Genomic DNA, 12,128 nt, shown 5'->3' on the forward strand with positions numbered 1-12,128 from the left:
GGTGCCTCCTTTTGGGGGGGGGGGCGTCTGTGAAGGAGTCATCCTGCAAGTGAAATCCAGTTGAGAGGGAGGAGACAAAGTCCCATCAAGATATGACTCACAAATCCATCAGCAATTTCATTTCAGAAGAGATACAAGAATTTAACGCGGCTGTCAGCAGCATTCTTCAGGTTGCACTGCTGCATAAAAGAGAGTGTTAGAACCTGGGACTTAAACTAAACAGATTTCCTATAGGAAACACACACAAAATTACATTGCTTCTAAAGTTACTTTTATGGACATTTTCCCTGAGAAATATTTCTCCCTGGAAAAATAAATTCACAGGATGTAATTAAAACAGCTATATGTGTACACTGGAATGGCCCCCTTTAAGTGCTTCACCAAATACACCACTAAATAAAGGAATGAAAGCCAGCTTTGTTTAAATCTATTAATAACAATATGTATTAATTATAAAATGAGACATTGTTCTCTTAGTTTATGGTTATGAAAATAGCCTTTAATAAGGCTGAGACTGGAGAACTCAGCTTTTCAGTTGTCTGCGCTGTTAAAAGGGCTTTGAAAATCCACCATAATCTACTTCTTTTACTTGTCAAACCCTGACCCGATAAAGGCAATGGGTATCAGATTCCATACCCCACGGATTCTGGTAATAACCAGGTGCTGATGACTGTATTTTTTCTGTTTTTCTTGCCATTTTCTTTGTTTTTAGCCTTTGTTTAAACAAAAAAAGAAAGAGGCTACTGCATTGTATTACAGTTTAACTTTCACGCTTTGGGGAACCAAAGCCTTAAGAGTTTGTATCGATCCATCTCTGCATTGAGTGGGGTGCATTGGTGCTCCCAAATCTGCTCAGATAATTAGGGATAATAATTATCTCTGTCCCCCTGCCCACACCTCCCAGGCCCCACTGCCCCAGTCCAGCAATGTGTGGTAAATCTACTCACCCAGCTTTGCAAAGTGCCTAGGATGCAACACCCCTTTTCTGCCTGGAAAAGGATCCTCAAGGGTGTGGAGATGTTGCAGCCTGATGCCAAGTGGGGGGTAGCTTTGTCCTCATGTGTTTTCCTGCTTTTGGAGAAGCTTTGTAAAACATCAGGAAGGGAAGGCAGCCTGCTTCATCAGTATTTATAGCCCAGCTAAAATATTCTTAAGAGGCTATTCTGTCTTTCCTTCCCACTTCTCACACCAGAAGGATTGTGTAATGTGATACTCCTGACCTGAGGAAGGGATGGTGGTGTTATTAAAAGCGGGCTGAGATAGCCTGACATGCTAGAGATGCTGTTCATGTTGTGGCATCCTGTGATGTTCCCCATTAGCTCCTGCAGCCGTTGCAGATTTGGTGCAGCTGGGCAGAGAGTCATCACTCTGTCATTTCAGGGAGTGATTTGGCGGGCCCACGGGAAGTGTTTGCTGGGCTCTTACAGGAGGGAATCGGCGCAGTAGCAAAGAAACACCCCTGCCAGCACCTCTTCTCTGCATGCTCCTTATGCAGGCCATCTCTCGCTTTATAATTTATTATACCTGATTGGGTACTTTTTATTTTTTCTTTGATTAGTTCATTTCACCTTTTACTCTTTCTTAGTAGGGTAAGCTAAAGCCAAAAGCCAAAATTACATCTTTATACCAGTATAACTACAAAATGTTTTTTATTGCTATTATTGCTGTTGCTATATTGCTGTTCCAATCACCAACAAAAAATTTTCATGTCCTTCAGGCATGACTGGCCATATTTTCTGTGTCTCTCTCAAGCAGAGCAGTGTGACCTTTCTAATGTATCTCCAGTCCAGGACCTCTTTTTAAGGGGGGAGGTAAGAACTCGGGGTCATTTGTTAAAAGAAATGTTGCATTGCTGTTAGCACTTGAGGGAGATGATACTGTAAGAAGGATTATCAGAACAGTCAATGTTATTTCTTTACTGGAAGCTGATTTTTGGTAACCAAAACATTTTAAATAGTCTCTCTGGAGCCACTTCCAATAAGTAAAAAAAAAGAGACACAAGAAGCAGAGAAAAATTAACAGGGGTTGATCTGAAATGCCTTGAAACAGAAACCCCTTCCCTGGGAGGGACTGGGAGCAAGGGGAGGTGGTTAAATGTGTGGAGTTGAGAGTCGATTTTCATTTCTTAATTAGCTCTAAACCCCCGCGCCCTGCCACCGCGAGTGAAAACCAGGCCAGGGAATGCTGCCCGCGCGTCGCTTTGCAGCTGTTCAACATCGCCGCATCTGAGCAGGGAAAATAATTGGGGAAATGTTTTATGTTCACACTCCACCTCGGAGGTAGGCCAGCATCCAGAGCATGCCATAAAACAGGCAGGAATGCCGCTGGTTGGAAACATGCTCGTAATTCTTGTGCCCCTCTTTCCAAAAGACACCTTTCTTCATTTAATTGTTTTAAAACCGCAGCAAGTTCACATTACCCTCAGTGGAAATCACATCTGAAAATGACTTTGTAGTTTCTTTTTTTAGCATTGGGATTTGAGTAGGGGGGTAGTTCTTGCTTTGTTTAGTTTCCTTAAATCCCCCCTCACCATAACAGCCGGGGGCTTCTTTTCCCCTTTTATTCTCCTAGGGCTCAATTCAATAAATATACATCCGGCTCCTTCGCAGTTGTAGTCTGGCTTAATGAAATTGTGCTAGGCACTTCCAAGAGAAGGATGTTTATTTTTCTCTGCTGATTTGGTTAGGCTGGTCCAGGTCTCATGTGCCCGGAGAGCCGCTCTATAAAGAGACCCTTGTGATTGCAGCGGGGATGCTGTGTCAGCCGTAAAGTGCCTGCACTCACTCAACACTGGGATTCTCTTACTGCGGAGCCGGGGTGCGGGCAGGCGGCTGTATTTTCTATATACAACGCACTTGAAAAAAAAGCACGCTAAGAGCACAGTGTTAAGGTGGGAAAGTCAAGCACTCGCAAGGCAGATATAGCTAGAGCTGTCTGGAGAGCAGGCTTAATTCATCTGTTTATGTGAGCACATTATGAAAGTCTCCTATTTTTGCATAGTCCTGTGCTTGTTTTTCAGTTAATGGTGTTTTCTAGCTTTTGCCAGAACTCGCCACCTTCACAATGTGCTTTATCCATAGATGTCCAACACCATGGAGATCCTGATGCCTGTTCCTAGCTGGATGCAGTGGTGAAGTCAGGCATCTCCAAAAGCACAGCCTCTGAAGGAAGGTGGAGTTGTAGACGCTGCCATGAGGGACTCAGTGAGTCTTTTATCACTAATGCAGGTTTACAAGTTTGTTGCTCAATGCTGGTGAGACCAAATTTTGTGGAAGACCTCATTTGAGACAGCAGTCCTATTCCAAGTCACTGGTAGCTGCACCCTCGGACCTGGATCTGGATTGCCTGAAATGTCTTGATGGGTTGGACTAGGTGATCTTTAAAGGTCCCTTCCAACCCAAACCATTCTATGATTTCTATGAAATATTCACTGTTTGACTCCTCTGTGTGTCAGGTGGCAACCGCTCGTTTGAGACATTTTGCATCTTTGCAGTGAAGTATAAAAGCCTGGCAATGTGCAGTGTGGATGGACTGATGCAGAAAAGCCAGATGCATTCAAATGCCAGTAGTTCAGGGTGATTCCTGTTCCCTTTGGGCCTGGCGCTGAACATTCACAGAATAAACCATGTTCTTTGCCTGAGAGACCTTCAGCCAAAGCCACAAGGCAGAGGAAGTGTCATGCCAGCATTGCCAGCAATATGCATTGGGAAATCAGGAGTCAGATCTCTCCTGACCCTTAGTTCCTGATCTGAAATTGATTTTGCAAAGCATCAGACAACCCACGTATTTAGTTCTTTCATTTTTGCCTTCCCATTCACAATTTTAAAGTTTTCTACCCAGTGATGAGGCTCCCAATATATTTTTGAATGAAAGCTGAGTGCCTCTTACAGCATCTCTGGCTCTGCTTTCCATGACATGGGGGTTAGGAAATCCACCATCAATGCAGCTTTGCTTTGAGATAAAGCTGGTCTTGGTGCTTTGAGTTAGATTTGCTTCCCACTTTGCTTCTGATGGAAATGTTTGATGGTTATAAAAAAATGGAAGCGATTCCTTTCAGATTAGGTTCTTCTCCTTTTTGATCTGCAAAACCCAACCAAGTGTTTCCATTACAGCAGCTGCTTCTCCCTTCAGCTGAGTATGGAGTTGGTATGCTGCAGAGTGGAAAGGGTGTCCATCCATTGACAGATTGCTGTAGGCTGTTGGGTAAGCTGGTGCTAGCTCTCTGGTGGGTACACCTCGGTGTACAGGAGATTCTGGTCCAGAAAAAGAAAGGATGAAACCAATTGACTAACTATAACTTTGAACAAAGATTCTAATCCCGTCTGTTGTTGTTTAACATTTTAAAAACAGGAAAGGTTTTCAGATGAGTCTTGTCTCCTCTGCACTAACACTCCTCTTGTGATACAGAAAGCCCCAGGGCTGTAACAGACCTTTCCTTTGATAGAGACAGAGGCTACACCCTTGCTGTAGCTTATATGAAAGCATTGGAGTTGCCTTGTATTTGACATTTTTGCCTAGGAGCTTATGTACATTTTCAGTGTCTTCAGCAATGGTGAAGGACAAACATTCCCATATTATCCAGCAAATTGTGTCACGGTCTCCTTTTTTCTCTATTTGGGCATTAATTTTGGTCCCACTGAAGCCAGCATCTTCTCTAAACCTAACTGAAATACCTATTTTAAAAATTGTTCGTAAGAGTGCAAGTAGTCTATTTGGTCTGTTGAAGGAAATGTATGAAACAGAGAAGGATTTCCATTGTCAGGTTTACATAGGGATGTATCTGCTTGGTGAAAGGAATCAGAGCTGTGGGTCCAACATGTGAGGGAAACAACACCAGAGGCTGGGCATCAGGCACTTGATGGAGCTGGGTCTCCAATCCCACATCACCTCTGCTTACTTCTTTTATCAATAATCCCTGCTGCTGGATAGTTCTCACTGCTGATAGCAGTTTCCCTCCACATTTCCATGCAGATAGGCTTTCCGTAACTGATTTATTTTCCTCTGATTATTTAACAGCCAAGATATTGCTCCTAACATTCCCTTTGCTTACTTAACGTTATAAATGGAAAACCCTCTGGGGGCTTTAGCCATTTGGTTTGCTCTTCAGCACAGTGTCTTTGGTATTTTTCAACACTGAGAGCAAATGCAAGAGAAACCACCTGCCTGAGGGTGAAACCTGCTCCATCTTGTTGCTTGGTGGACCCCGTCTACCTCCTCTCTGCAAGAGATGGGTTCCAGCCCTGAGGAAAGGGTGCACATCCTACAGCACAGGGGCTGAAGGTGGCTTTGCTCAGGGTAGTGGGATGAAGTGGACAATGGCCAGACTCAGAGGAAGAGGGAGGGACAGGGAAGGCTGCAGAGAAGCGTTTTGCACATGCGTTGTCTATGTTGGAAATGAACTTTTCTCCTCCTGAGCTCTTACAGCTCTTTTCTTTTTTCCTGCTCTTGCTTTTCCTTGAGGTATTTCTTCTGACAATTCCACACAAGTGGTGAAAGAAGTTGTTCAAAGGGCAAAAACAAAGGGGAAAAAAGCTTTCCTGTTTTATCTTCCCATCAAAATCCGAGTATTTTCTGAAGAGAAAAAATAGCAAAAAATATAAATAAATCCCTTTTGTCTGCAAATCCCCTGGTGGGAGTAGGGGAGGTTTGACTGAAATGTTCCTGCGTGACTCATTTCTGGGCAGCTCTTTGCCATCAATGGAAACTTGTCCTCAGCAGATTTTATGTTATTTTCTAACCTGCCTGCAAGGAGATGTTTTGTTTGTTGACTGAGGTAAAGGAGGCGCCTGCTTCTCCTTTGATATTCCCACATCTGCCATCAGAGGAAGGCTCCAGATGGCCATTTCTCCTGGAAAATTGTGATAAAAACTCCATTGGTGCTTTCCTCCCCTGCCTCATGCTGGTGATGTCTCTAATGCTGCCTCAAGCTTTTGATGATAATGGCCCAATCACAGTAATGCACCCGGGAGAGTAAATACCTACAAGCACGCTTGCTCCAAGAGCTGGGGACCTGCGGCTAAGGTATGGGCTGCATCCTCTCTCACGTGCTGGGCACACCTGAGAGACTGGACTGGTGCAAGCCCTTCCTTGGGTCCTTTGTGCTTTGAGCTAGGCTATTCTGAGGAGTTCCTGCAGGACAGTACTGTGCTACTGAAAAAGGATTTCCAGAGCAGAAGCCTTTCATGCCCTTAACAAAAGTAAATGCTAGGAAAAGAATGAGAAAAAAGCATGAAATCTAGCTCTCTCTCAGGTGGTCCCGTAATTTTATTGGGAGAAATGAAAGGGACATGTAGGACAATGATTGTTCTGTTTCCTTATAAACAGGCATCCTCTCGTTAAGGCTAAAAATACTAAACAGCAAGCATCCAAGGATCAGATATGCGGTGTGACCCACACCTCTCTGGGCACAACCATTATGAAATACAACGGTTTTTTTGGCCATTTTGCCTTAATGGTGTCGTTGCATGGTGAAGCCAGTGTAAACTTTCCTTTGGGACCATGTTGAGGCTGGCATCCCCAATGCAGGTGAGATGTTCGTGACCTGCCAGCACCCACATCCAGACTACTGATTTTATCTGTATTTATCCTGGTGGTTCTTTACTCAATTTTAACCCTCTTTCCTCTTTTGCAGGACTGATTGCACCAGTCTGCTGGGAGCAGCAGGGTTACCGTTCATCTCTGTCTCATTTAGTGCCATGCTGAAGATGGCAGATGGGTGGGATTTTCTAGTCTCTGCCTTTCTGTGGTGTTGCAGTATAACCTCCACTCCATGTCCTCCACTTTCTTATGGTCAGGATTGAATGAGCAAAGTCCTGGACACCCGATGGAAGGTCAAAAGCTGATGCATCAGCCCTGCCTCTTTTCCCTCAAGACAGTCATATTTAGGCATGTCAAGGCACATTTGCAGTGTAATTAACTTACTGGACTCCAAGCAACCTATCTGTTGTCGTCTTTGTGATTACAGCCTCAGTCCCAATGACAGTCCCGGATGCTGGAATTAAGTTCTCCTCCCATCTCTCATTCCTGTTTTCTGTTGCAGCCCCTTGTTAATGTATGTCTTCATGTCCACTTTAGAAACTATACAAATTCTGCAGAAAAATGTTGAGCTGTGCTAAAAATGGGGGGACGGGGAATTTTTTCCCCCCTCTTTCCCCACAGATGCATTTATCACCAGGGCAACTTAACTTTAGAGTTCACTAAAAATTCAAGCTGTTGGCTTAGATCCAGGAAGGGAGAAGTTTTATAGACTGAGCTAAGCGTGAATTACGGTTATGGTTACAGCTTCTTTCTTTCTCCCTTTCTTTCTCCCTTTCTTTCTCCCTTCTCCCTTTCTTTCTCCCTTTCTTCTCTTTCTTCTCTTTCTTTTTCTTTCTTTCTTTTTCTTTTTTTTTTAAAGAACAGCTTGACTGTTACTCTGGCACCGAAGCAGTTACAATTGCTAAGTATTTCATAATGCAGCTTTCTTCTGCTGCTTGGCAGGTCTGGGAGGAACCTTGGGGGATTTAAAAGGTGGTGCCTCTGGAAAGGGCGTTGGAGGAGGTGGTGGCTCTTTCTTCTCTTTCTTTTTCTTTCTTTCTTTTTCTTTTTTTTTTAAAGAACAGCTTGACTGTTACTCTGGCACCGAAGCAGTTACAATTGCTAAGTATTTCATAATGCAGCTTTCTTCTGCTGCTTGGCAGGTCTGGGAGGAACCTTGGGGGATTTAAAAGGTGGTGCCTCTGGAAAGGGCGTTGGAGGAGGTGGTGGTGGTGGTGGTGGGGTTAACCACTTGTTTTAGCACCAGGTATAAATAATTGTCCTTTTCAATCACAGAAGAGAGTGCCCTGCCTGCCTGCAAGACTCTCAAGATGTCCTTGTTAATCCAGAAATGAGAGAGAAGGAGGTGTATTTCTCTTCTCAGTCTTGTGCTGTGCAGTCTGGCACTAAATGCAACCACTGGCTTAATTCCAGGAAGTAAAAGCAGTGGGTTAATAGCAGTTCACCCCTACCCCCTCTCTTCTCCTCCACCATGTTCAGGTGAGACAGACCTTCTAGGTCCACAGAGGGGGCTTTCACAGCCCTGAAAATGGAAACTCTTGTTTGCAATAATCCCAGTGACAAAGTGCAGAAAGAAGGGTTAAGCCACAGGTCCTTGTTATGTCCACACCCCATGCTATTAGCTTTACAAGTGCATGCTGCTCACAGGGGCTGCCACCCCGCAGAAGGGAGACCACCGCTGGGCTGTGGGGGTTGGTGGCAAGGGACACGGGAAGGTGGGCTGTGCAGAGAGGAGCAGGTTGGAGGGCACGTGCCCAGGTCCTGTGGGGCAGGGACTCTCTAGTGGTGCCCCAATAGATGGGCTGATTCCCTTCTGATCTGAGTGGTGTTTGATGGGGATCCAGCACCCTGTTTTCAGGAGTGGGATAGGGCCAGGATGGGTGAACTCCCCATTTTATTTGGAGAATGAGGAGCATGGTCGGGAGAGGTTGGCAAGTGGGAGGATGTGTCTGCTCAGGAGAGGCAGTGGGAAATGTTAGTGAATGTGGTGGGGTGGTTGAGCTAGCTGCCCATGGCTGAGGGCTCCTCCGGAGAATCAGAAGGAGTTTTCCTTGGTTTTTTTTTTCTTTTTCTTTTTTCTTTTTCATTGCCTCAGTGTTAGGAGCTGGAGAAAAGGTCTTACCTAATGAGTGAGTCAGTGTGTGTTGGCTGTGTTGGACTACTGGCTATTTTTAGATACTGGAAGCTTTCCTTGAGAGAGTCACAGGCCTCAGTTGCTGGGTGGATTGGTTTTCAAGTGGGGTGGGATCAGTGCAGCAGTCCGAAAGGCCACCCACAGATAATGAACTGCTGGCCATGGAGGGAAGAGGGGCCAAGTGAGCTCACCTGCCCTGGCTGCTTCTCCCTTCTGGTGGTGGGCCTGGCCAGGGCAGGTTTCTAGAGGTAGAGTGCTCCAAGACAGTGAGCCAGCAGATCCCGGTTCCTCTGGAGCTCTGCTGTCTTGTGCCAGTGGAGGATCTGCCTGGTGTACCTCAAACAAGCAGCAACTGCCTTTTGCAGTCTTCAGAAACAGCCTATGGACTTCAGCATTATTCCAGTTAGAGGAAGCATTGGCTGATTATTATTAGGATTATGGGATAATTCAGGCTGAAAGGAACCTCAGGAGGTCATCAAGTCCAACCTCCTGGTGGGGCAGGCTGGAACAGCAGCCAGGGCTGCCCATAGCCTATGCCCTCAGCTTGTAAGAGGTGTCTGGTAGGAGCAGTCAGGTATGCTGGACATACATAAAATTATTTCTCCAGACTCACAAAAGGCATTTCCTAGGTCTTGGCCAAATGTTAACCTGTTTGCAAGTTTACGTTTTCCCATTGCACTCACTTAGAGTGATACAGATTTACATCATAGTGTATTTCTCCATGGGATTTCTCTTAAACACCTATGGATTTCCAGTGCTGGCCATCTCCAAGGCTGAGACAGCAATCACAGTCACTCCCTTTACACCACCCCTGTACAAGAACTCATTAGGTCAACTTGGGATGGGTTGGTTTTTATGTGCATTTAAGGAAAACAAAAAAAAAAAGAGAGAAAAAAAGCCTGGTTCAGGAGATAAACTTCTGCTAGAAAGTATGATGGGATATGGTATGTAAAAACTTTCTGCCTTTCATTGCAAGCATGTCTGAAGTACATAAATACATATAAATATGTGGATGAGAGAGAATAGTGTGGTTAAACGGAAGCATTTGCTGCAAACTGAATGAACCTCGAATCATGAGCAATCCAGACACTGGCGTTCCAGCTTCGTCTGTCCCCTTTACCTGCCACTTTGTTCCTCCCTGAGGCTCTGCTTTGTCCACGAGGTTCAGGAGATAAACTTCTGCTAGAAAGTATGATGGGATATGGTATGTAAAAACTTTCTGCCTTTCATTGCAGCATGTCTGTAAGTACATAAATACATATAAATATGTGGATGAGAGAGAATAGTGTGGTTAAACGGAGGCATTTGCTGCAAGAACTGAATGAACCTCGAATCATGAGCAATCCAGACACTGGCGTTCCAGCTTCGTCTGTCCTGTTTACCTGCCACTTTGTTCCTCCCTGAGGCTCTGCTTTGTCCACGAGGACAACTACCATGCACTGCTGCATCCTCTGCTCCCCTTTCTTGTCTGTCTGCACTTTACCCATGGGAGAAGAGAGAAGAGTCAGCTCCGAATGACACAGAATGAGTAAACAAATATATAGTAAAGAAAAATTGTACTAAGCAATGCTCCTAAGAGCATTGAAAACTGGCATTGTGTTCTTGCTGGGAAGGCACTAAAGTACAAAGGTTTCTGTCCCTTGCAGTAACTATCCCCTTGTGTACACAGGCATTATGGCTTTTGGTCAGGGGCCATGTGTATGAAAGCCCATGGACTAACATGCCTTTTTCCTCTGGACAAGACCTCATTGCTGGCCAGCAATCCAGCACAACGCTTTGCAGCTGGAGGAGCTCATTAAGTCTAGTCCCATTAAATCTGTAAGGGCTGTAGATGATGCAACAGCTAGAAAGCTGCTCTGGTCTGTCTTGTGCTATCATCAGGCACAGCAACAGGGAACTGAGATGCATATGGCTGCTTCCCTGCCTGTGAGCAGACACAGAGAGGGTCACACAGAGCCTCTGTAGCTGGATACAGTTGTAGATTGGCGTTAGAAACCAAGGAAGGAATGTGGAGGAGCCCATTGGAGGGTGGTGGGTCTGCTCTGTCAGGATGCTTGCAAACTCAGCAAAGGCATCTCCCAAAAAGCTGCCAGCCCTGGGGAAAGCCCACCTCAGAAAACTCTGCCTGAGCCCATCCCAATCCTAGAAAGCCTTTCACAACCATGGGGGAGCATGGGCTGACCAAGCTGAGGGGTAGCACTCCACCTAGCCCCATTGTCTGGTTTCCAGATCTGGTCCCTTTGACTCAAGGAGGGCCAAACAGACATTGAGTCAGGTTTCCAGAGCAGCAGCCAATTCATTCCAGGGGACGTTTCTTGGCCCCTGGTCTGCCTCATCTAATGGCATAAGGACTGCAGGCAGGGGAAGGTGGCAGTGCTAGCCAGCACCAATGGCTTTTGAAAATCCCAACAATTCCATTCCCCTTTTGATCTTCTACCAGGCAAGGTGAACGGGTTCGATTTGCAGATCGTGCCTCTCCTCTGGATTGCTTGAGCCCAAATAATAACAGTTACAGGAAACCGTGTTTGCAGCCAGAGTCTGGCGTCTGTGGACTGATATCCTGCCACGGAGCAGCAGGAGTGGAGCTGCAGGAAAGCTAGATGGATTACCACCATTCCCCTCTGGCACTGGGGACTCAAAAAACATGCATTCAGAAGCCGAGGGTGTGTTTCAAATGCTCGGAGAGTGGCTCTGCGCCAGGGCGCCAACACGACGAGCTGCTACAGCAGCTCGCCTGTGAGCATTGCCCTGGGAGGAGGTCAGGTTCGGTGTGAACTGCTTTCCTTGCAGACCTTTTGCGTGTGTGTTCATCTTTCCATACACCTTCTCCTGCTTTCGCACTCTCAAAGTGTTATGCCCGTGCGGGCACCTAAGTCCTCTACTCCATTTTGAGGGTGCAGCTTTGGGTACTGTATTTGAGGCTGCCTGGTGGGGTTTAAGCAAAGCAGCGGCTTTTTGCTCAGACCCTGCAGGCCTGGCTGTTTCTCAGTAGCGTTTTCATGACCACCTTGCCTTTCTGCTTGCTTCCAACCCACTGCAGCTCTGTCCACCCTCACATGGGCTCTTTTCTCCCTCAGGCTTGCAGCAACCTGACTGAAGACCCCGGGAGCTGTGCTGCAGGGAAAAACAGGAGAATATGATCACATAAAACCTTCTCTGCAGCTTTTAGCTGTGGGAAACCTTGTCTAGTGTAAGAAAAGCAAAACTGTCCACTATACCAGCTTTCAAACACTTGGTATCCCTCCTGCAGAGGTGCAGGTGGTGGCCGTGAGGCTGCTCCAGGGAGCGGAGACAGCACTGTAAATTATCAGCCCCATTTTTGCCCGTTGTTGGATGAAGGAGCCCCCAGGCCCCTTTACCAGCGACCGAACTCTGCCGGGTTAAGGGCTCCGGCTCGGGTCGCTGACGGCCGCCGCTGGGAGAGCAGGGCCAGGCCGGGGCGGGCGGGCCCAGCCCC

Source organism: Aptenodytes forsteri, unplaced genomic scaffold (assembly GCF_000699145.1).
Source record: "Aptenodytes forsteri isolate BGI_AS27 unplaced genomic scaffold, ASM69914v1 Scaffold443, whole genome shotgun sequence".
Taxonomy (NCBI): Eukaryota; Metazoa; Chordata; class Aves; order Sphenisciformes; family Spheniscidae; genus Aptenodytes; species Aptenodytes forsteri.